The sequence below is a fragment of the Narcine bancroftii genome, chromosome 3, assembly GCF_036971445.1.
Source record: "Narcine bancroftii isolate sNarBan1 chromosome 3, sNarBan1.hap1, whole genome shotgun sequence".
Classification (NCBI taxonomy): Eukaryota; Metazoa; Chordata; class Chondrichthyes; order Torpediniformes; family Narcinidae; genus Narcine; species Narcine bancroftii.
In genome coordinates, this window is record NC_091471.1 from 174,291,964 (window position 1) to 174,316,183 (window position 24,220).

The 24,220-nt window shown below is 44.7% G+C and overlaps 1 protein-coding gene and 2 long non-coding RNA genes across 9 annotated transcripts in view; 2 read left to right on the top strand and 1 right to left on the bottom strand.

Moving 5' to 3' along the window:
* The window catches only part of adamtsl7 (ADAMTS-like 7), a 573,773-nt gene that overhangs the window by 350,708 nt on the left and 198,845 nt on the right, over positions 1 to 24,220 (top strand). The gene's annotated exons all lie outside the window — the stretch shown is intronic.
* LOC138757862 (uncharacterized) lies at positions 1,807 to 4,790 on the bottom strand. Its single transcript, XR_011353933.1, has 2 exons — positions 4,604 to 4,790; positions 1,807 to 4,108 (listed from the first exon to the last, which is right to left on the bottom strand). It is a non-coding gene; the product is annotated as an uncharacterized lncRNA (long non-coding RNA).
* On the top strand, positions 5,424 to 23,360 carry LOC138757861 (uncharacterized). Of its 3 annotated transcripts, XR_011353931.1 has the most exons (4): positions 5,447 to 5,697; positions 5,806 to 5,924; positions 6,837 to 6,910; positions 21,337 to 23,360. It is a non-coding gene; the product is annotated as an uncharacterized lncRNA (long non-coding RNA). The 3 variants fall into 3 exon arrangements; XR_011353932.1 differs by lacking the exons at positions 6,837 to 6,910; positions 21,337 to 23,360 and adding an exon at positions 6,641 to 6,830 and having other exon boundaries at positions 5,571 to 5,697; XR_011353930.1 differs by lacking the exons at positions 6,837 to 6,910; positions 21,337 to 23,360 and having other exon boundaries at positions 5,424 to 5,697; positions 5,806 to 5,943.

Genomic DNA, 24,220 nt, shown 5'->3' on the forward strand with positions numbered 1-24,220 from the left:
AGTGCAAAATGTAATTTGAAAACAAAATGAGTATCGTAGTCTTTAATTATGTAAAGTTCACTTTAATCAATAATTCTTGTAACTTACAAATTTTAAATTTAAATTCATTCCCATAACTTACAAATTTAAATTTTAATCCTGGCTGCTGCCACTGTAATAATGTTGCATGAGCCGCTATACTAACTGTGTCACCATCATAATTAACCCCCCATAGGTTTACAGATAAAGCTTTACTAATATACCTGATACTAATAAAGATATAGATTCTTACGAGACAGGAATGGGGAGATACTTTGGGAGAGTTGCCCCAGCGGTGAGCGGCATCGACCAGCTCTTCATCCTGGTGTCCTAGTCAGACCCTCAGATAACCCTACGCACTTCCATGCCAATCTCCTGGTCAGGCCCTTGGCACACATTTCTTGCACTGACAACTTGACTCACCTCCATGCCAGTGTCCCAGTCAGACCCTTATCACAACCCATCTCACCTTCACACTAGTGTCCCAGTCAGGCCCTCAGTGCAACCCAGCTCACTTCCATGCAACTGTCCCAGTCAGGCCTTCAGTGCTACCTGAGTCACCTCCATGCCAGTGTCAAGGTCAAGCCCTTGGCAAACACGACTCACTTCCAAGCAAATGTCGCAACCAGTGCACAAAGCAAATTCATGGGGGTACAAAAGGTTAGTTACCTATAATTATGTAATAATTATACTTATTTAAAATAGTCTCTTAGCTGTTTCTGCAAACTAGTTAGTCACTTTTTCAAATACCATATTTGCACATCACTAATTTACTTCACCTCACCTCTCTTGTTCCGGTTTGTACCTTGGTTGAGAAACTGTTTAGGTGATTGTCATTTGGATATGCTAATAAGAATCAAAAGCTATCAATTGGATGGAAGTTCTATTAATCTAGGTAGAGTTTACAAAGAATGGGTAGGTACCAAAGAAAGGAGAGAGAAAAAATAACTGAGTGACTTAAATATGTATGTTTTCTGTGCCGTTTTATGTCAAATATTTTGTAAACCTACATAAACTGTGCTGTGTGAAGATTTTCACGTTAAGCATCTGGATAGTTTGTCAACTTGCTTTATAATTGAATGAGTTTTGATTTAACCATTTCCAGCAGCTTTCATAATAATCTGTGAATTAATGAGTGTTATTGTTATTAATTTCTTCTTTCTTTGGCTTGGCTTCGCGGACGAAGATTTATGGAGGGGGTAAATGTCCACGTCAGCTGCAGGCTCGTTTGTGGCTGACAAGTCCGATGCGAGACAGGCAGACACGGTTGCAGCGGTTGCAGGGGAAAATTGGTTGGTTGGGATTGGGTGTTGGGTTTTTCCTCCTTTGCCTTTTGTCAGTGAGGTGGGCTCTGCGGTCTTCTTCAAAGGAGGTTGCTGCCCGCCGAACTGTGAGGCGCCAAGATGCACGGTTTGAGGCGATATCAGCCCACTGGCGGTGGTCAATGTGACAGGCACCAAGAGATTTCTTTAGGCAGTCCTTGTACCTTTTCTTTGGTGCACTTCTGTCACGGTGGCCAGTGGAGAGCTCGCCATATAACACGATCTTGGGAAGGCGATGGTCCTCCATTCTGGAGATGTGACCCACCCAGCGCAGCTGGATCTTCAGCAGCGTGGACTCGATGCTGTCGACCTCTGCCATCTTGAGTACTTCGACGTTAGGGATGAAAGCGCTCCAATGAATGTTGAGGATGGAGCGGAGACAACGCTGGTGGAAGCGTTCTATTTAATTGAACAACAAGCTGAACAAAGTATTTCAAAGTATAGAATAAAATCTTAACTAAATGCGTTATTTTGTAGAATCCAATCATACTTTTATTTTAAAACATGCTAGTTTCATTAGCCATGAGAGATAGGCTGTGCCAAAATAATCTTGAAACAATTTCAAGTTTACATTTGCACAAGCATCCAGTCTTCACATACTTTTGCCACAGGAAAAAAAAATTTGCACAACATAAGATTCTTGCATACACAGACTACTAAAAATTGTAGGGAACTTTGGTCCTGGTCAGGTCCTCGACCATCCTCCTTTAAATTTGAACGTCATTCCTGAGCGCTGTAACAGTGTTGTGCTGGCCGCTATGCTAGCTGTGCCGCCATCATAATTAAGCCCCCCTTCCTCAAGTTTACAGATGAAGCCTTACTAATATGCTAATAAAGATAAAGATTCTTATGAGGCAGGGTCAGAGAAACACTTTGGGAGAGACTCCTCCATGGCAAGCAGCATCGGTTGACTCTTCATCCTGGGTGATGCCATTTTATTCAAACAAAACTTAATGAAACTTTATTCATAAACAGCTCTTGTGGGTGGGGCACGACCAAGGCACTCCACTGGCTGAATGTTTTCTCCCAAGGGGTTGTGTGTTGCTTTAGAGAACGTTTACTTTTACAATTTTAAACTTTATTTATTCTTATTTACATTTTAAAAATATATTTATTTATTTCCTCAATATTTTTGCCAGTTGTTTGAGTTTCCGGTTGATTGATTAAGGTGGCACAGTTGGCGTAGTGGTTAGTGCAATGCCTTTACAGCGCCAGCGATCGGGACCGGTGTTCGAATCCCACGCTGTCTGTAAGGAGTTTGTACGTTCTCCCTGTGTCTGTGTGGAATTTCCTTGCAGGCTCCGATGTAATGAGGTGTAATTGGATGGCATGGACTTGTGGGCCAAAATGGCCTGTTACCATGCTATATGTCTAAATTAAAATTGAAAAATTAAATATTAATTTTTTTTAAAAAGAATGCAGGATCATGAGGATTTTACTGTATTTAAGTTATGAAATTTCCTTCAGATTTCTCACAAGACTTCATGAAATAGCATTGACCTGCCTTGCAGCAAACTGAACTGTCCACCTGAAAATGCAAGTATAGATTTCTGAGAAGCTTTCTCCAATGGTTTCTATTTTCTGAGTAGTAAAATGGATTCCACAAAATTCTTGAGCTACATTTCTCCAAACTTCCCAACACCAACAGTTGAAAGAATATATCATTTATCAGGGATCTTCAGTATGTAACAACCAAGTAGCAACATGGCTACTGAATCCTGATATGCTGCTTTGTTGTATCATCCACAGTAAAAACATCAGTTTGTTCCTTAGTATTAATCGTATGCATTTGTAGTAGTAGTAGGCTGAGTTTGTCACTTTAAGAAAAAAACGACATGATGTTTGTTCGAACCTGCAGTGCTACATAAAAACAGCATAACACCTACAAACAGCAGAGGAACAGAAGCACCAGGTCCTGAAGAGGCCGCTGTGAACCACTGCTTGGGCCTTAACCGCTGCTATATCCCCAATAAAACATCACAAAAATTAGCTATTTCTCTAACACACACATCTCCAATTACACACAAACTACTTAAAAAGTATATAAAAACAGTGCCACAATACACTAAATTTCAGAGATTGGTCCATCGTTACAGAAGAGATAGGTCGAAGTATGTCTGTAGATGTTAAAATGTCCACTCACACAAATGAAGAATCTGTTCACCCAATCCAAAGAGGCTGCTCCTAGCTACTACCATGCCATCATCTAAGGCCAGGTTTACCAGCATCTGCTGGACTCTGGATGTTAAATTGTCCACCAGCTTTTTAAAAGGAAACCACCTCACAGTTCACTGTCTCTTGAGGTTGAAGACACAGAATCATCCACCACGAGGCCCCAATGATCCTGTACATGCATCCTCAGAAACCGCAAACCAGGCCCAAAACTCTGCCACTCGGGACACCTCCTCCGACTCTGCTGTTCCAAACACCTCAGGACATCTCCCCCGACTGCGCCATGTCTTCTCCACGACTCCTGGCAGCAGGCAATGGTCAACTCCAGAGTCAAAGACTGAAGGCCACATCACGCCAACAGAGGCCTCAATCCCCTCAGCCATCAAGTCCGCAACATAAGCTCTGTCTCTGGGCATTCACTTCGCGGCGTCTTTCGCAGGTTTGCTGTTGCTTGGCAATTCCCAAATTTCAACATCCCTGTGTTCTAATATCCATCTTCATCTGCTCAAAGATTGTACACAGTGCCTTCTTTGGGAATTCCTGTAGCACCCGGTCTGGAGACACTGCTGCGGCTGCACCCACGCTGCCATCTTGAACTATCAAGGACAAAATACTGATACATTAAGGACAAAATATTTAAGTTTCTGATCACAAATGAATGATCCATTGAAGCATGACTGTACAGGACATAAATATTTCTACCATGCTTGGAAGCTTTTCCAAATATTACAGCTGCTAAATATGGAATGTGTCTTTCTCTTAATCACCGTAAAGCTTGATCCCAACATTCTTGTCTTTCTATATTTTATAAGCACCATAATAATTTAGACCCTTGTGACTGCTCTGGCATTTAATAATGACATGGCTGATCTTTTACTTCTGTATCACTTTCTTGCACTAGCCCCATGACACTTGATTTACAATATTTAAGCATTTGTAGATTTCAGTCTTGAATATATACAGTGACTCTGCTTTCATAGCTTATGGGTAGATAATTTCAAAGATTCACCACCATCTGGGGGACAGAATTTCTCCTCATCTTGGTCCTCAATGGCTGACCTATGGTTGTAGAGCAGGAGCTGGCAACCTACCACCCGTGGGCCGAATCCAGCCAGCGATCCAAATTTATCCGGCCCGGTGCGCAGCTGCTCCCCTCGGTGAGTGACTCCCCCTCACTCTATGCGCAGCTTCCCTCCTCTGTGCATGGCTCGCCTGCTCTCTGTACTTGGCTCCCCAACTCTCGTTGCATTGGAGACCTATCCCCCGTCCTCTGTTGTGGATACCCCCTCCCCCACCCTCTGAACTGGGAAACACCTCTCCATGTTCTTCTCCCTCCCTCATGGTGTCATTCTCTTCCCCCCCCCACCCCCACAATGACATTACATTATCCTATTATCTGTGAGGCCTTCTCCTCTACATGAGACCCATTTCTTCTGTGAGAGACCTGTGTTTGTGAGAATCCACCTCTCTCTCTCTGTCTTTCTACAATACCACCTCTTTCTGTAATGTTCTTTCAACTTAACTGTGCATGGTACTTCTTTCTCTCTTGCGCACACATGCGCTTTTTCTCTCTCTCACTTCCTGTTTCTGTATGTGAGACTTTTTCTGTGTGTATATATGACACCATCTCATTGTGTGACTCCTCGTCCCTCTGCAGTCATCTGCCTCTCTATGTTGGACTCCCTCTCAGAGTATTGCACCTCCTCTCCCTGGGTTGAACTCCCTCTCTCTCTGTGTGAATCCTGCTCTTTGTATGTGGCTCCTCCTACCTCTGCATAAATTCCCTTGTCACTTCCCCTCTCTGTGTGTGACTCATCGTCTCTCTGTGACACGCCCCTCTCTCTGTGACATGCCCTCTCTCTCTGACACGCCCCTCTTTCTGTGACACATCCCCTCACTCTGTGATACACCCCCTCTCTCTGTGACATGCCCCTCTCTCTGTGACATGCCCTCTCTCTGTGACATGCCCTCTCTCTGTGACATGCCCCTCTTTCTGTGACACAGCCCCTCTCTCTGTGACACGACCCTCTCTGTGTGACATACCCTCTCTCTGTGACATACCCTCTCTCTGTGACACTCCCCTCTTTCTGTGACACACACCCTCTCTGTGACACGCACCTTCTCTCTGTGTGAGAGCGCCCTCTTTTTGTGTGAGGCTCACCCTCTCATTGCTGTTTGTTTAGAGGTTAGTTATTTTGCTTTCATTGTGACTATTTTTTCTCATTTTTGACTTTTATGTTTTTTTAATTGTGTCATTTTCATGACTAACTCATGATCTTTGGTGCATTTCCAGATTTGAAGATGCCTTCCCTGACCTGAAATGCATTATCGTATTTATTTATTTGTTTCATTTATGGTAGCATCAGTGCAGCCCGCAGTTCAACCACTGACACACCATCCGGCTCATGCATGGTAAAAGGTTTCCCACCTCTGTTCTAGAGTCTGTTTCATAGCTTATGGGTAGATAATTTCAAAGATTCACCACCATCTGGGGGACAGAATTTCTCCTCATCTTGGTCCTCAATGGCTGACCTATTGTTGTAGAGCAGGAGCTGGCAACCTACCACCCGTGGGCCGAATCCAGCCAGCGATCCAAATTTATCCGGCCCGGTGCGCAGCTGCTCCCCTCGGTGAGTGACTCCCCCTCACTCTATGCGCAGCTTCCCCCCTCTGTGCATGGCTCGCCTGCTCTCTGTACATGGCTCCCCAACTCTCGGTGCATTGGAGACCGAGAGTTTCAGCAAAGTGAAACGTGATCTCCACATCTAGACTGTCGAGCCCTTTAAGAATTTTGTAGTGAGAAGTGAGATCACTTCTAATTTCACCAAACCCCTATGAGAGTATGCCCATTTTACTTAGTCTCTCCTCATGTGTCAAAGCCCTTTCTCAGAAATCAATCAGATGAGTCTTCACTTCATTTCCTCTGTCACAAGTATATGCTCCATTTAATAGGAAAACCAAATTTGTACATAATAGTCTAGGTGTTATTTCACCAGAGTTTCATATAATTGGACCAAGATGCCTGTATTCTTGTACTCAAATCCTGTTGCAATAAACCCCAGCATATTGTTTGTCTTTCTAATATTTTGCTGACCTTGCATGTTAACTTTTTGTGATTTATGTATCAGGACACCAAGATCACTCTAAAGACCAACGCCTATTGATCTCTCGCCATACTGTTTAAAAATACGCTGGCTCTTTTTCCCCTATCCTTCAGGGGACAATTATTCACTCCCACTCGTTTTTTTTCTTTCTGTGAACTTGTTGAATGCTGTGTTGACCAATTTCTTCATTGGAAATTCAACTGGATGATGTGATTGCTAGACCAGATCAGAGGTTGAATACCCTATGGCAAGTGACTCTCCTCCTGACTTCCAAAGGACCTCATCATCTGCAGGGTATGGTACAAGCTATGATAGTACATTGGGCACTTGTTTGGATGAATGCATTACCAACAATACTCACAAAGCTCAACACCATCCAGGGCAAAGCAGCATTCATGAATATTATTACAACAGGGCAGCACAGTTAGCATGCTGCTATCACAGAGCCAGCGACCCGAGTTCTAATCGGTGCTGTCTGTAAAGATTTTCTATGCTCTTCACGTGTCAATATGGGTTTCCTCTGGGTGCTCCAGTTTCCTCCCGCCCTCCAAAAAAATGTACGGGGTTTGTAGGTTAATTGGTGTATTTTGGCAGCAAGGATTTGTGGGCCAGAAGAGCCTTTTACCACGCTGTATCTAAATTAAATTAAATTACAGTCAACTACCTGAAACATGAATTTGCTTTACCACCGACCAGCATGCAGTGGCTTCAGGGTGTACAATCTGCAAACAGCACTGTAGTTGCACACTTGTGCTCCTCTCCTGATACCTCCTGAACCTTAACCTCTACCATCAAAAGAAATACAAAAGCAGCTTCCTGGGAATACTCTCATCCATAAGTCCCATGCCAAATCACACATCATCCCAACTTGAAAATATACCACTATTCATTCAGCATTACTGGGTCCAATTTCAGGGAATACCTACCCAAGGAAATTGTGGCAGTACAGTGGTTGAAGAAAGCAGCTCAGGTACATTTAGGAATGTACTTTAAATGCTGGCCTTACCAGACTCATCCCTACCCCACAGAACTGAATAAAACAAACTCCCAATACATCTTTTCCTGTGGCTTAAATGGTAGGTTTGCCCTCAACTAAACATTATTTCCTGAGTTGCTTTACTTTTATCCTACTCGGTTTTACTGGTTGGTTGTAACTATCTGCTTCAGTCACTGTTTCTGAAATTTTATAAATCCTACGTCTGCTTGTAAGCAAAATTTTGAAGGGCACATTTTTAAATGGTATCAGAGTCTGCTGATTAGTCATTTAACTTATTCTGTGTTGGCCATGCTGTAAACCCTGTGTAAAAAAAAAGGCTGTGTTCCTGTGAAAGTCCTCAGCTGGATGCTGGCCAAATTGAGTGGACGGTTGAGGTGATAAATCTTGACTTCCATCATTGTTGCAACTTCTACTTCGTCAAATATTTCTAATGTCACTTCATTTTGCACATTCCCTTCCTTTTAAGTTTGATGCATATTACTGCCAAAAAGACTACTAATCTGAATTGTGTATCTTCCAAATGGCACAATGGAGTTTAATTTAGCATAAATTGAAAACAGATTGATCTTTCTACAATTTGTACAAGTTTTAGATCTGCATATGCAGACTGAAAGGAAGCACAGTGTGTTGAAGTGATGAGAGAAGTTTACAAAAGAATGCAGACAGACTGGGTGAATGACAAATCTATGGAAGTTGCAGTTGTGTTGGGAAGAGTAAAGCAATCCATTTGATGTCTAAGAATGAAAATTCAGACTATTTTCTTTAGTTATTAGAGTATGTAAGAGCAAAGAACTGCAGATGTTCATGAATGTAGGTTACTAGCTGCTAATGCACAGATACAAAATGTAATTTAAAAAGGGTGATTAGGATGTTGGCCATTATCTCAAGAAGATTGGACTGACAATGAGAGTTAAAAGGGGTGCAGAGGAAAATCCTACTTAAGTTGAACAGAGTCTTGATCAGATACCATTTCGAGCACTGTATTTAGTTTTGGGCATCACACTTCAAGAGGAATATTTTGATCAATAAGCTGCCAAGCAGTGTAAGATGATGCTTGCCTACCAAACTTTCGAAGTAAGAGCCAGAAAGTATATATTCATTTCTGGCAGAGTTATGATTCCAATCCTAGGAGGATAAAAATTGGCACAAAGTAGCCCTCACCAGCAGTGTTAAAAGTGAGCGATAATTTATATAAATTAGGGCCATGCATCATGCAGGACCCATTTACTTTTTGATTGCCCAGCTTGTAACTTCCATATGTTATACTCCACAGTACAGTGTGGTGCTCGTCAGTACAAAGACCCCCTTACCAGCAATATCTTGCAGTAATTACATTTTGCTTACAATGCAATAGATCTTCCTACACTTCAGGTCAAAAGCAACTATAAATTTTCCAAGCAATCATGATCAAATTATAAATTTTTGAATGAATCTTGCCACGAAACATCAACAATTCCTTTCTCCCCACAGATGGTGTTTGGCCTAGCTAAGTTCTTCCAACATTTTGTTTTTGCCCTAGATTCCAGCATCTGCAATTCCTTGTATCTCCACGATCAAATCATGTTAGCGTTGAAAGCATGAACAAGTTACCTTGTTCCATGATCTTTGTTTCCGTCTTGTGTGTTAATTTCTCAATCCTGGTTTATCTGCACTATGGCAGTTTAGGAGAAAAGCAGCTGACCTCCCATTGACAAGGTTTCAGATGGTTTTGGAGGAGGGTCATTAGCAGTTCTGGGCTTGGAGGCCCCAGCTGCAAGCTAAAGCCTTTCAATGTGGGTGGCACTAAGTTGGAGGTAATTCAGAGAATTTTCAGTTGTCTTAGAGGAATGAACGAGTAAGGTTAGCATGTTCTGGCCCATGCTAATGTTATGTTTGTTTCCCAAAAATCAAGTAGAATCCCCAATTGCACTTATTTTCCGACAATTATATTCATTGAAGTCACAAAATATCCAACTGCTTCCACTCCAATGAGACTGTTGCCCAATACTGCACAGAGAAGGAAAAGCGACTGCTGCAGTGTAATTAAAAATATTAGCATTTCAATCAGGACTGCTCATCCTCAGCCTAACAATTACTGAATCATTCTCTCCAAAGACCTTCAACTAAAGCTTATATAGCCTGTCGGTTAGAGTGCCACAGGAGAACCCAGCTACTGTTACTACTTCAACTGCTGCTTTGGAGCATTTTGTTACAAATGCACTGGTCCATGCACAACACAATTTTACATTTAGAATTCCTAAGACTTGATGTATATCCACCATAAAGGAAGCAAGAGCTGTCCCATTCTCATGCACATCCATTCAAACAGCTAACAAACTATTCAAGCAAAAGGGATGATTTAAAAACGAGGAAACTAGAAAATAATGCAGCATTTACAGAGTGAAAATTAAAAGGCTATCTTCATGAAACCAGGGACATTCCTATCTAGCCAAACATGAAAATAAATTTAGACATTCAGCATGGTAACAGGCTCATCTGACCAACCAGCCCATGCCACCCAAATACACCAATTAACCGACAACCCCCGTATGTTTTTGAAAGGTGGGAGGAATCCAGAACGCCCGGAAGAAACCCATGCAGACATGGGGAGAACGTACAAGCTCCTTACAGGTAACGCAGGATTCGAACCCAGGTAGCTGGCACTGTAATAGTGTTGTGCTAATAGCCACTCTAACCGTGCCGCCTAAAACAAGAAACAGACTATCAGTGATTGCACTGAGATTTGTGGCGTTTGGTAACTGTGTGTGATATTAACCTGTGTATCAGTTAAGTGCTTGTTGCAATGTATTTATTCCATGTGCCACTGAATTCTGAATTGTTACGCTGATTAGATTCCCAATAGGAGTTTTTAAACTGCCCTGTAAAATGGGAATAACCAGGCAATTTCCCCGGTTAGCACCCCATTCACAGGGTAGTTTGAAAGGGTCTGACACGGTTAGGCACATCGGAAATCAACTGGGTCCCTGCCCTACCTTGGAGGAAGTCAGCAAACCCATTAAAACTTACCTAGGTTGCATCCTCCCATGGCTTGAAAGCAACAATGGCCGATCCAGTTACTCCTGTGATGTCAGCGCTTGCACACTGGTGTCAGAGGGAATCCCCTGCAGAAGGGGAGAGAGGGGTTGCCAGTGGGGCAGAGGAGTCCTCGCAATCAGCAGGGCAGAGGGGTCCCCACGATCGGCGGGCCGGGGGGGTGCCGCAATTGTCAGGCCAGGGGGGGGTGCTACAATCAGAAGGCCGGGGGGTGCCGCGATCTGCTGCCTCAGGGGCAGAGGGTAAACTGCCATGGGAAGGGGGGGGATGCAATTGACAGCTGGTTGGGGGGGGGACGGGGAGACTTACCAATAGTTTGTGTGACACGTCATTCAATGCAGGATCCCCCTTAAATCGCCAGGTTGGTAAAATGGTAAAATCAGTCTCAAACTTCTACAGGTCCAGTATTTTTCTTCCAGTGGATCTTATTTTCACAAAGACTTTATTCATGTACCATCCTATTAAATTTAACTCCCATCCTTTTCTGATTTTCACACTGACCTCAACCCCAGCAAAGCTGAAACCTCATGCCTCCACTGCTCAATCCTACTGCCTTGTCACCCCACCACCTCTCTTTGCCATTCCCTGCCCTCCCTTATGCATCTCCTTGTCCATTGCCCATATACTCTATTGAGCTTCCACTTTCTTTGACCCTCTGACCCTCATCTTCTCTGACCTCCCCAATGCTCCACCTCCCCCCTCCAACTTCCCAACCTTCGACCTCTCCCACTGAACTACCAAACCCTCATCTTCCCCCCTGCCCCCCCCCCCACCCTGACTTCCTCAACCTCCCTCTTCTTCCCCTGGATCTCCCTGACTCTCCACCTCCTGATCCACCCCATCCTGCTTCCCCCAACATCTCCACAACACTGGCCCCCACTTTAACCCCTGAGTGGTCATCTACTTTGACCAACCATTCTTGGAGACAGAACAGTCTGTCTTTAGTAGAGGCCTCCATTACCATTTCTTCCAGCAGGATTCTCTACCACCCTACTGCAAATCTGTAGAATCGCAGAACTATAAGAAAAAGAACACTACAGCAGAGAAACAGGCCCCTTTGGCCCTTCTAGTCTGTGCCGAACCATTTTTTTTTACCTAGTTCCACTGACCTGCACCCAGACCATAGCCCTCCATACCTCTCCCATCCATGTACTGTCCAAATTCTTCTTAAATGTTAAAATTAAACCCACATTCACCTCTTCATCTGGCAGCTCGTTCCACACTCACACCACTCTCTGTGTGAAGAAGTTACCCCTCATGTTCCCCCTAAATTTTTTCCCTTTTCACTCTTAACCTATGTCCTCTGCTATATGTATCCCACCTATCTTCAGTGGAAAAAAAGCTAATCTACATTTACTCTATCCTCCTTATAATTTTAAATACCTCTATCAAATCTCTCCTCATTCTTTGACACTCCAGGGAATGAAATCCTAACCAGTTTAACCTTTGCCTGTAACTCAGTTGTTGAAGTCAGTAAATCTTTGCACTCTTTCTATCTTGTAGATATATTTCCTGAGATTAGGTGACCAAAATTGCACAAAATCCAAATTTGGACTCACCAATGTCTTACCATAACATCCTAGGTCCTATACTGAATACTTTGATTTATGAAGGACAATATGCCAAAATCTGTTTACAACCCTATCTACCTGTGATGCTACTTTCAGGGAATTATGTATCTGTATTCCCAGGTCCCTCCATTCTATCACACTCTTCTGTGCCCTACCATTCATCATGTATGTCCTTTCTTGGTTTGTCCTTCCTCACACTTGTCTGCATTAAATTCCATCTCCCATTTTTTCCCCTATTTTTCCAGCTGGTCCAGATTCCTCTGCAAGCTTTGAAAAGCTTCTTTGCTGTCCACAACACCTCCAATCTTAATGTCATCTACAAACTCGTTGATCCAACTTACCACATTATCATCCAGATCATTCTATAGATGACAAATAATAATGGTCCCAGTACTGATCTCTGAGGCACAGGCCACCAGTCTGAGAGACACTCTTCCACCACTGCTCTCTGGCTTATCCCGTCCAGCCATTATCGAATCCAGTTCACTATTTCACCATGAATACTTTGCATCTGAACCTTCCTGTCCAACCTCCCATGTGAGATCTTGTCAAGGCCTTACTAAAGTCCATGTAGACAACATCCACAGCCTTTCATTGGTCATCTTTGCTAGAAACCTCCACAAAAAGTTCTATCAGATTGGTTAAATATGACCTACCATGGACAAAGCCATGTTGACTATCCCTAATCATTTTCTGGATATCCAAATAATTGTATATCCAATCTCTCAGAATATCTTCATATAATTTACCTGCTACTGATGTCAGGCTTGCCTATCATTTCTAGGGTTACCTCTGGAGCCTTTTTTAAACAATAGAGCAATATGAGCTACCCTCTAATCCTCTGGTGCCTCACCCATGGTTTCGGTTATTTTAAATATTTCTGCCAGAGCCCCTGCAATTTCTGCGCTAGCCTTTCTCAAAGTCTGAGAAAATATCTTGTCAGGCCTTGGGGATTTACCCACCTTTATTTGATTTAAGACAGCAAACACTTACTCCTCTTTAATCTTTATAGGTTCCATGACCTCCCTGCTTGTTTTCCTTACTTCCCACGACTCTGTGCCTGTTTCCTGAGTGAATACCGATGGAAAAAAAAATTTAAGATCTGTTTTGGATCCATAAATAGCTGACCACTCTGATCTTCAAGGGGACCAATTTTGTCCCTAACTATCCTTTTCTTCATAATATTTCCTGAAGAAATCCTGAAGATTTTCATTCACATTGTCTGCCAAAGCAACCTCATGTCTTTTATTTTTTGCCTTCCTGATTTCTTCTGGATTTTCTTACATTTTTTATACTCCACAAGTGCCTCATTTGCTCCATGCTTGTTATACACTTTCTGAACCTGATCCCTCAAAAACCAAGGTTCCCTATGCCTGCTAATCTTGACTTTAATCCAGACAGGAACAAAATTTCACCTTTACTGTGCACATCCTTGCCTGAAAACAACTTACCCAATCCACACATTCTAGATCCTTTCTCATTTCCTCAAAATTAGCCTTTCTCCAATTTAGAAATCTCAACCCGAGACCCAGACCAATCCTTCTCCATAATTAACTTGAAACTAATGGCATTATGATCTCTGGACACAAAATGTTCCCCGACAAATACCTCTGTCGCGTGTCCTTCATCGTTCCCTAATAGGAGATCCAATATTGCACTCTCTCTAGTTGGTATCTCTATACATTGATTTAGAAAACTTTCCTGAACACATTTGACAAACTCCAAGCCATCCAGCCCTTTTACAGTATGGGAGTTCCAGTCAATATGTGAAAAATTAAAATCCCCTACTATCACAAGCCTATGTGATAGGCTATCTCTCTACAGATTTACTCCTCCAATTATGTCATTGGCTATTGAGCGGTTTATAATACAACCCCATGAGTGTGGTCACACTTTTCCCATTCCTCAGCTCCACCCATGTAGCCTCAGTAGACGACCCCTCTGGTCTGTCCTGCCTGAGCATAGCTGTGATATTTTTCCTGCCACTCTGCCTCCTTTCATCCACCCACCCCTCCACCCCCCCATCACCCCCCTAGTCATATCATGTCTAAAGCAACAGAAGGCCGAACCATTGAGCTGCCAGTCCTGTCCCTCCTGCAACCAGGTTTCACTAATGACCAACAATGTCATTATTCCATGTGTCAATCCATGCTCTAAGCTTGTCTGCCTTTCCTATAATATTCCTTGCATTGAAATAGATGGAGTTTAGAAAATTTCCACCACATACAACCCGATGGCTTCTAGCAGTGCATGCAATTTTCACATAATTCTATCCCTCCTCTGCTCCTCTCTCTGCTCTGGCAACTCTAGTTCCCATCCCTCTGAAAACCTAGTTTAAACCTGCCAGAACCGCAGTAGCATAACCTGCCTGCAAAGATATTAGTCCCCCTCTGGTTCAGATGCAAACCATCCCATTGCAAGAGGTCCTACTTTCCCTGAAGAGAGCCTAATGATCCAGAAACCTGAAGCCATCCCTCCTGCACATCTCTTTATATTAGCCACATATTAGCTGCATTATCCTCCTATTTCTAACCTCAGTAGCACTAGGCATGAGTAGCAATCCTGAAATCACTACCCTGGAGGTCCTGTCCTTCAACCTCGCACCTAACTCCCTGAACTCTCCCTGCAGGACCTTCTCACCCTTCCTACCCTCACCCAATTCCTTAATTTGGCTTGTCAAGTGCTGCAGTCGGATGCACTTCTCGCAGATGAAGTCGCCAGGGATAATGTTGGTTTCCCTGATGACCCCCATTTTGCAAGAGGAGCATTCCCTGCCTTGGCTGCCATTCCCGCTGTTTATGACTAGAGAACAAAATTTAATTATATCTGAAACCTGCCCTTACATGCGCCTACCTGCTGAATCCTTTTGTTCCTTTTTGGCCCTTTCTTACTTCATGTCCTACTATCCCTCGCCTCTTACATGTTCCTACCACTTTGACTCATCCCACTCTGATGATGACCGCTCCCTTCTCCCACCTTAAACCTTCTTCCTTGTCATGGACATCTCATTCCAGTCTTCTGCCAATTCTGAATTATTATATTTCCAACTTCTGCTTGGATGTCAACTGTCTCAACTTAACCCGTCCCCTCACTTATTCTAAACATCCCCTTTGAACACTCTGCCCTCCACTATCTCTGCAATAATCTCAACCTCACTATCAAACTCCAGACAAGGGTGGTTCTGTTGTGGTCTGTCACATTGATCTCTATCTGGCCGAAGCCAGATGACAGCTCTAAGACATCTCCTCTTACTTACTCCTATAGCAGGACCCCACTAAACAACATCAAACCACCTTCTCTTGCACTATCTCCGACCTCATCACTTATGGTAATCTCTCTTCCATGGCCTCCAACCTTATTGTTTCCCAACCCAACACTGTCTAGATCTATCTGCTATCCAAGATCCTCAAACCCAATTGTTTCCGCATACTCTTGCCCCACTGAAATAGTATCTGCCTACTCAACTCCGTATTGTCCTCCCTGGTCCAGTCCCTTCCCATCTATATCCATGATAACTCACATGCCCTCTATCACTTCAACAACCTCCAGTTCCCAAAGGTTATCTGCCTTATCTTCACCATGGACATACAGTCTCTATATTCCTCCATTCCCCACACACAAGGACTCAAAGCCCTTTGTTTCTTCCTCAAAAACAGACCAAACCAATTCCCTCCAACACCACCTCCTACCTCTGACTGGCTTAACTTGTTCTCACCCTCAATAACTTCTCCTTTGACTCTTACTATTTTTTCCAAGTCAAAGGGGTAGCCACAGATACCCCTATAGTCCCCAGATACGGATACCCCTATAGTCCCCAGATACGGATACCCCTATAGTCCCCAGATACGGATACTCCTATAGTCCCCAGATACGGATACTCCTATAGTCCCCAGATACGGATACCTCTATAGTCCCCAGATACGGATACCCCTATAGTCCCCAGATACAGATACCCCTATAGTCCCCAGATACGGATACCCCTATAGTCCCCAGATACGGATACTCCTATAGTCCCCAGATACGGATACCCCTATAGTCCCCAGATACGGATACCCCTATAGTCCCCAGATACGGATACCCCTATAGTCCCCAGATACGGATACCCCTATAGTCCCCAGATACGGATACCCCTATAGTCCCCAGATACGGATACTCCTATAGTCCCCAGATACGGATACTCCTATAGTCCCCAGATACGGATACCCCTATAGTCCCCAGATACGGATACCCCTATAGTCCCCAGATACGGATACTCCTATAGTCCCCAGATACGGATACCCCTATAGTCCCCAGATACGGATACTCCTATAGTCCCCAGATACGGATACCTCTATAGTCCCCAGATACGGATACCCCTATAGTCCCCAGATACGGATACCCCTATAGTCCCCAGATACGGATACCCCTATAGTCCCCAGATACGGATACCCCTATAGTCCCCAGATACGGATACTCCTATAGTCCCCAGATACGGATACCCCTATAGTCCCCAGATACGGATACTCCTATAGTCCCCAGATACGGATACTCCTATAGTCCCCAGATACGGATACCCCTATAGTCCCCAGATACGGATACTCCTATAGTCCCCAGATACGGATACCCCTATAGTCCCCAGATACGGATACCCCTATAGTCCCCAGATACGGATACCCCTATAGTCCCCAGATACGGATACCCCTATAGTCCCCAGATACGGATACCCCTATAGTCCCCAGATACGGATACCTCTATAGTCCCCAGATACAGATACCCCTATAGTCCCCAGATACGGATACCCCTATAGTCCCCAGATACGGATACCCCTATAGTCCCCAGATACGGATACTCCTATAGTCCCCAGATACGGATACTCCTATAGTCCCCAGATACGGATACCCCTATAGTCCCCAGATACGGATACTCCTATAGTCCCCAGATACGGATACTCCTATAGTCCCCAGATACGGATACCCCTATAGTCCCCAGATACGGATACTCCTATAGTCCCCAGATACGGATACCCCTATAGTCCCCAGATACGGATACCCCTATAGTCCCCAGATACGGATACCCCTATAGTCCCCAGATACGGATACCCCTATAGTCCCCAGATACGGATACCCCTATAGTCCCCAGATACGGATACCCCTATAGTCCCCAGATACGGATACTCCTATAGTCCCCAGATACAGATACCCCTATAGTCCCCAGATACGGATACCCCTATAGTCCCCAGATACGGATACTCCTATAGTCCCCAAATACGGATACTCCTATAGTCCCCAGATACGGATACTCCTATAGTCCCCAGATACGGATACCCCTATAGTCCCCAGATACGGATACTCCTATAGTCCCCAGATACGGATACCCTTATAGTCCCCAGATACGGATACTCCTATAGTCCCCAGATACGGATACCTCTATAGTCCCCAGATACGGATACCCCTATAGTCCCCAGATACGGATACCCCTATAGTCCCCAGATACGGATACTCCTATAGTCCCCAGATACGGATACTCCTATAGTCCCCAGATACGGATACCCCTATAGTCCCCAGATACGGATACCCCTATAGTCCCCAGATACGGATACTCCTATAGTCCCCAGATACGGATACCCCTATAGTCCCCAGATACGGATACTCCTATAGTCCCCAGATACGGATACCTCTATAGTCCCCAGATACAGATACCCCTATAGTCCCCAGATACGGATACCCCTATAGTCCCCAGATACAGATACCCCTATAGTCCCCAGATACGGATACTCCTATAGTCCCCAGATACGGATACCCCTGTAGTCCCCAGATACGGATACCCCTATAGTCCCCAGATACGGATACTCCTATAGTCCCCAGATACGGATACCCCTATAGTCCCCAGATACGGAAACTCCTATAGTCCCCAGATACGGATACCTCTATAGTCCCCAGATACGGATACCCCTATAGTCCCCAGATACGGATACCCCTATAGTCCCCAGCTATGCCTGGCTTTTTGTTGGCTATGTGGAACAATCCATGCTACAAGCCTACACAGGCAAGGCTCCTCAACTCTTCCTCCACTACATCGATGACTACTTTGGTGCTGCCTCATTTACCCATGATGAGCTCGTTTGCTTCATCCACTTTGTGGCCAACTTCTACCCGACCTCAAACTCACTGTCCATCTTCAGCAACACTCTCCCCTTTCTCGATCTCACTGTTTCCGTGAAATGCCGAGGCCAGCCGTCAATAATGGCTATGGCAGCTAACCACTATGATAGCTTCCTTTACTTATGGGACCGATACTCTGGGCAAAAGTTCCTTGTAGACATAGGGGCGGAGTTAGTGTCTTGCTCCTCTCAAGCCATGACACCCGTGCCAACAACAGCAGTATTCAACACATGTGGCACGCAAACCATCCCACTACAGTTCAGTTCCAGCTGTTTCACCTGGTCGTTTACGCTGGAAGCAGTGTTACAACCTTTATTGGGTGCAAATTTCCTCTGGGCATACTGCCTCCTAGTGGACCTCAAGGGATGACGCCTAGTGAATGCCAAGACTTTCCAGACCTTCTCACTCAGCGAAGCCACGTTACCGGCCCCACACCTGGACTCTGTGACTTTGTCAGGCAACAAATTTGCCAGGATACTAGCAGAGTTACCAACCATTATTACACCGCAGTTTTCTACAGACAACCCTAAGCATGGTGTACAGCACCACATTCCCACTCAAGGACAACTGCTACATGCCCAGGCATGCAGGCTCCCACCTCACCAAGGAGGATTTCAGGATAATGGAGGAGATGAGGATCATCTGGCGCTCAGACAACTCTTGCACATCCTGCCCAAGTCAACTGGAGGATGGAGGCCATGCGGCGAATACAGAAGGCTCAACAATGCCACCATGGCCAACCGCTACCCAGTGCCCCACATTCAGGACTTTACGGCCAATTTGCATGGGGCATGCATCTTCTCCAAGGTCAACCTGGTGCACAGGTATCAACAGATTTCAGTCCACCTCAACGATGTCCCCAAGACAGCCCTCATCACCCCATTCGGCCTATTCAAGTTCCTGCAGATGCTTTTCGGATTCAAGAACGCGGCACAGATGTTCCAGCAGCTCATGGACTTGGTGGGCCATGGCTTGGATTTCATCTTCATCTACTTAGATGATATCCTGACTGCTAGCCGCTCAGACAAAGAGCATTTGACGCATTTGCACCAACTCTGCTGCAGCCTGAGTGAACACTAGCTGGCCATCAACCCCACAAAGTACCAGTTCAGACTATCGGCCATTGATTTCCTTGGGCACCACATCGACCAGCACTGAACACTTCCTTTGCCAGAAAATACGAGGCCATATGCCAATTTGCCAGGCCCGGTACAGTCAAGGGCCTACAGGAGTTTGTGGGCATTATCAACTTTTACCACTAATTCCTACCTTCAGTGACTCGGATCATGCGACTCCTGTTTGGCCTGATGTCTGGCAAGGCCAAGGAAATCACCTGTTACACGGAGTCAGCAGCGGCTTTCAAGCAGGCCAAGGATACCCTTGCAAATGCACCCTCCGGTATATCCACAAGTGGATGTGCCCACAGCAGTCATGGTTGACGCTTCCAACTCAGCAGTCGGCGGTTTGCTGGAACAACTAATTGAGGGTCAGTGAAAACCACTCGCATTCTTCAGCTGGTGCCTGTGAACCCTGGAGCTGAAATACTGTGCCTTCAACAGGGAGCTGCTAGCCCTCTACCTCGCCAGTGGAAGGTCATGGTCTTCACAGTCCATAAACCCCTCACCTTCGCTTTCACCGAAGTGTCAGATCCATGGTTGGTACGGCAACAATTCCACCTGTCATACATCTCTGAGTATACCACCACCATCAACACATCTCCAAACAAAATGTCATGGCCGATACACTGTCTCGTTCCTCCATCCACTTCGCTGTCCTCAGGGTTGGACTACGCGGCGCTCACTGAGACACAACAGCTGGATGAAGAGATGCCAGCCTACCCACACTGCAATATCAGGTCTGCAACTTGAGTTTATCCCTATCAGCCCAAAAGGCAGCAAGCTCCTCTGTGACGTGTCCACTGGCCAACACCAGAACTGTGATGAATCTGTGTCATGCTGTCAGTCTTTCGCTGTGCTTAGTCTGCTCTCATGACATTGGACGCGTATTATCTCTACCACTAGAGACACTCCCCTTGGGTATAACTGTGTATGTGCCCATTATCATTCATTATTGTATTACTAAGTTTCTACTAATAAAAGCCATGATTTCTGGTTAACTACACAGTCTTCGGTTCCTTCATTAACTGGCACTTCAGGACCATCATTCCAGCCATTTGGAGGCGTCACATTTTTGACACACTACATGCTTTGCCCCACCCGTCCATTCGGACATCCGTCCGACTGGTGGCGGATAGATTCGTTTGGCACAGCCTATGCAAGCAGGTCAAGCACTAGGCCAGGACATACGTATGCTGACAAACCTCCAAAGTCTAGAGGCACATGAAGGCCCCGCTTCAACCTTTCCAGCTGACACACAAGAGATTTGAGTACGTCCATGTGGACACCATCAGTCCACTGCCAGTCTCTCGAGGCGCAAGGTAACTGTTCACCATGTTTGAAGGGTTCACCAGGTGGCCAGAAGCAGTACCGCTCGCTGGCACATCCCACAGAGTCCTGCAGCAGTGCCTTCATCGCAAGCTGGGTTGCAAGTTTTGGCTTGCCTGCCAACATCACCTCAGACAGGGGGTCACAATTTACATCCAACCTATGGTCAACTACTTTGTACCCAGCTGCACCAAACCATGGCCTATCAAAAGCAGTCCAATGGCCAGGTAGAGTGTTTCCATCGGCACCTGGTTGGCACTGATGGCATCCCTCTGAGGCTTGGATTGGGTGGATGAGCTTCCATGGGTGCCTCTTAGCATCTGCACAGCTCCAAAATAAGACAGCCAGATATTTGGCAGAGTTGGTATATGGTGCTCCTCTGATGTTTCCAGGTGAGTTTGTGCTACCGGCCCATGGCACAGAGGAGACACCCACAACAGTGCTCACAAGACTCCGAGAGAAAGTAGGAACACTAGCCCCTGTCCCAATCTCATGCCACAGCCCAACACCTTATTTTGTCCCCAAATACCTGCAGGACTGCGAATACGTTTTCAATCGCAGGGGAATGCACCAGACTCCACGGCAGCGCCCATACAAGGTCCCGTACAAGGTGGTGCGTTGTAACGGAACCACGTGCATCCTTAACATGAGCGGCTGTGAGGAGACCTTCACCAGTGACCACCTCAAGTCAGCGCACCTCAACCTAGAACACACCATGACTGTGCCACCCCCACACCGACAAGGTCGGCCTCCCAAGCAGACTAAAAAGGTGTTGGTCATGTACACCTCCTAACGCCGATTCTGGAGGGGGTGGTCACGTGGCAGCTGGTCCACACAACAGGCAGACCAGCTCACGGAGTCGCGGGCAAATCTGCGGCAGATCCAACTATAAGAGCTATGGGTGCGGGGCAAGCCCACAGCCTGGCGACTGATGTCAATTCCACCTCCACAGGTTGCAGGGTTTGCTGGGAGAGGGTTCTTAAGCACCCGGCTTTTGGAATCAGTAAAGCGGTTGGTTCAACTCACTTTTGACTGTGTGGTCTTTTGCTCATAGTGCGACAACAAATTGTTATTTTTGATATGTATAGCTTTTTGTAGACATTGATGCAGTCCCTGCGTGAAATCTATAAAAAGCATATATTGGAACAGTGAATCATTCTGCCAATCATATTCCAAGGTAACCTTCTGTCTCAGGGAGAAAGGCATGAACACATGGCAAGTATTTCAGCTACCTCCTAATTTCAGAATAGAGCAATGTTAGTGGAGGGCAAACACAAATTATTTTTCATTCTACAATGATTATCAGCTAAACATGTTTAATAATTCCATAACATCTCTCTTCCTAAGAGCTGATACAGTTGAAAGGCAAACAACAAACGCAATTACACCGTTTTTGGGTTTGTGTAAAGGTTCAGGGAAGCAAATTGGACCCTTAACAACTATACAACATTCAATTCTCCCTACATATGCACACTAATTTATATTTCCTGGAAATTGAAGCGAGCTTATATTGTGCAAGTTGAACACTTACAAATTCTTTGCCATGTGCAAGGCGTTATATTTTGGCAAGTCAAACCAAGGCACGACCAACACAATAAAGGGTACAGCTTTTTATTGATATACCCCACCCGATCGTTAATGAATGAAGATCTACCGGGACCAATGCCTGAAGAGGGCGCACAAAATCAGTGAACCGGTGCGGACTCGAAAGGCCAACATGGCCTGTTTCCGCTCCGTAAATGGTTATATGGTAACCACCCATTTTGTGCAACTACTGCGCTCCCAATGAATTTGTGCTGCATAATTGCACAAAAACTGGTTTGCCCAAACTTATTTGTTCTGTACTGTCAATAATGTTACTACACTTCTGTAACCAATACCACTGTCGAGAATGTAACATGTAATCCTGTCAGTAATAGACCCATATTATTGTCAATAATGTACTCAATTTCTGTCTGTCAAAGGAATAACTCACATTGTGGTCAACAATGTCACTCTGTCAATAATGTAACCTATCTTTCTGAGGACAACATAATGGCACAGCTGGTTGAATTGCCCCCTCACTGCTACAGTGACACACATTCAATTGTGACCACTGGTGCTGTCTGTGCACAGTTTGCACCTTCTCCCTTTGACTTTATGGGTTTTCCTCCACACCACTCATTTCCTCCCTCACCCAAAAAACATAAAGATTGGTAAATGACCACCATAAATCGCTTCAAGCTTGTCAGTAAGCAATATAATTTGGATAGGAATTGATAGAATGTCATCAGAAATTAAGAGGGTTTGAAGGATTAGTATAAATGAGTGCAGAATGGGGAGCACAAGGGTGTTTCCGCACTGTATAATCCAGAACTCACACTATGAAGAGTAGAGACTGCTCTATTTGGTAAACTAATAAAACATCATTGGACATCATCGTGCATCATTAACGAGGATACTTCTGAGCAGTGCACAACTTTATTGACAATTGTGTGAGTTAGATCTTTGTAGTTGTATTTGAATTTCCAGTGTTTCATTTTTGGTTCTGTTCTGATGCTGTGTTTCAGTTTAATTACAAATGATTGGCAAAAATGAGTCATTGCAGTGATGGGGTATGTCAATATTTTAGTGTAGTGCATTGAGAAATTTTCCAATAAATATGGCAAGAGAAAGGGAATTATTGCATCCTTACAGATTTCTATGTTGACGTATGCAGTATTCCTCCTTTTTCTATTCACGTTATAAAGTGTGTGTGTGTGTATACAATCCCTGTGCCTGAGTCCTCTTTCCAGGTGCTCTTCTACCAGGTAATTAACTAGCAGATCTTCCACTTGACTCAACATGATCCCTGATAAACAAAATGATGATATCTTTCTCTTCTGCATTATTTATTTTCACTTTAGTGACAATTTCTATTGGTTACGACCCTGTTGTGTAAAGTAGGATTTTTTTTTTCATTCTCCATATCTTACGCTGTGTAGGTGCTTTGAAATCTAATGGGCAGTTGTGCCAGCAGGCCACATTGTAATGTGACTGATTGCACTCAGAGACTTGAGAGGACCACAAACATGCTTTAAATAGCTTAAAAATCAATGGCCGGTAGACACAATAGGTGAATCTGAGGTAAGGCAGGAAAAGCAGTGTTTATATTGGGGTAGGTGAGGGTGGAGCCAAGGGAGGAGCCAGCCATCTGAGCAATACACAAACAGTGAATTCCAGTTCAATGCTTTCACCCCTTCCTTCAGAAGAGAACCTGAGAGTGAAAAACAGAGGCCATACATTAAAAAAAAGAATAATTTACAAATATTTACAAGTTGAGTCTGTTAGGATGTCTAGTTACGTTGAGATGGTGTCAGGGTATGCCACGTAGGCATACATTGGGTTGGCATGCAGCAGGTGCACCTTCTCAATCAAGGTGTTTGTCTTGCTCCTCCTCA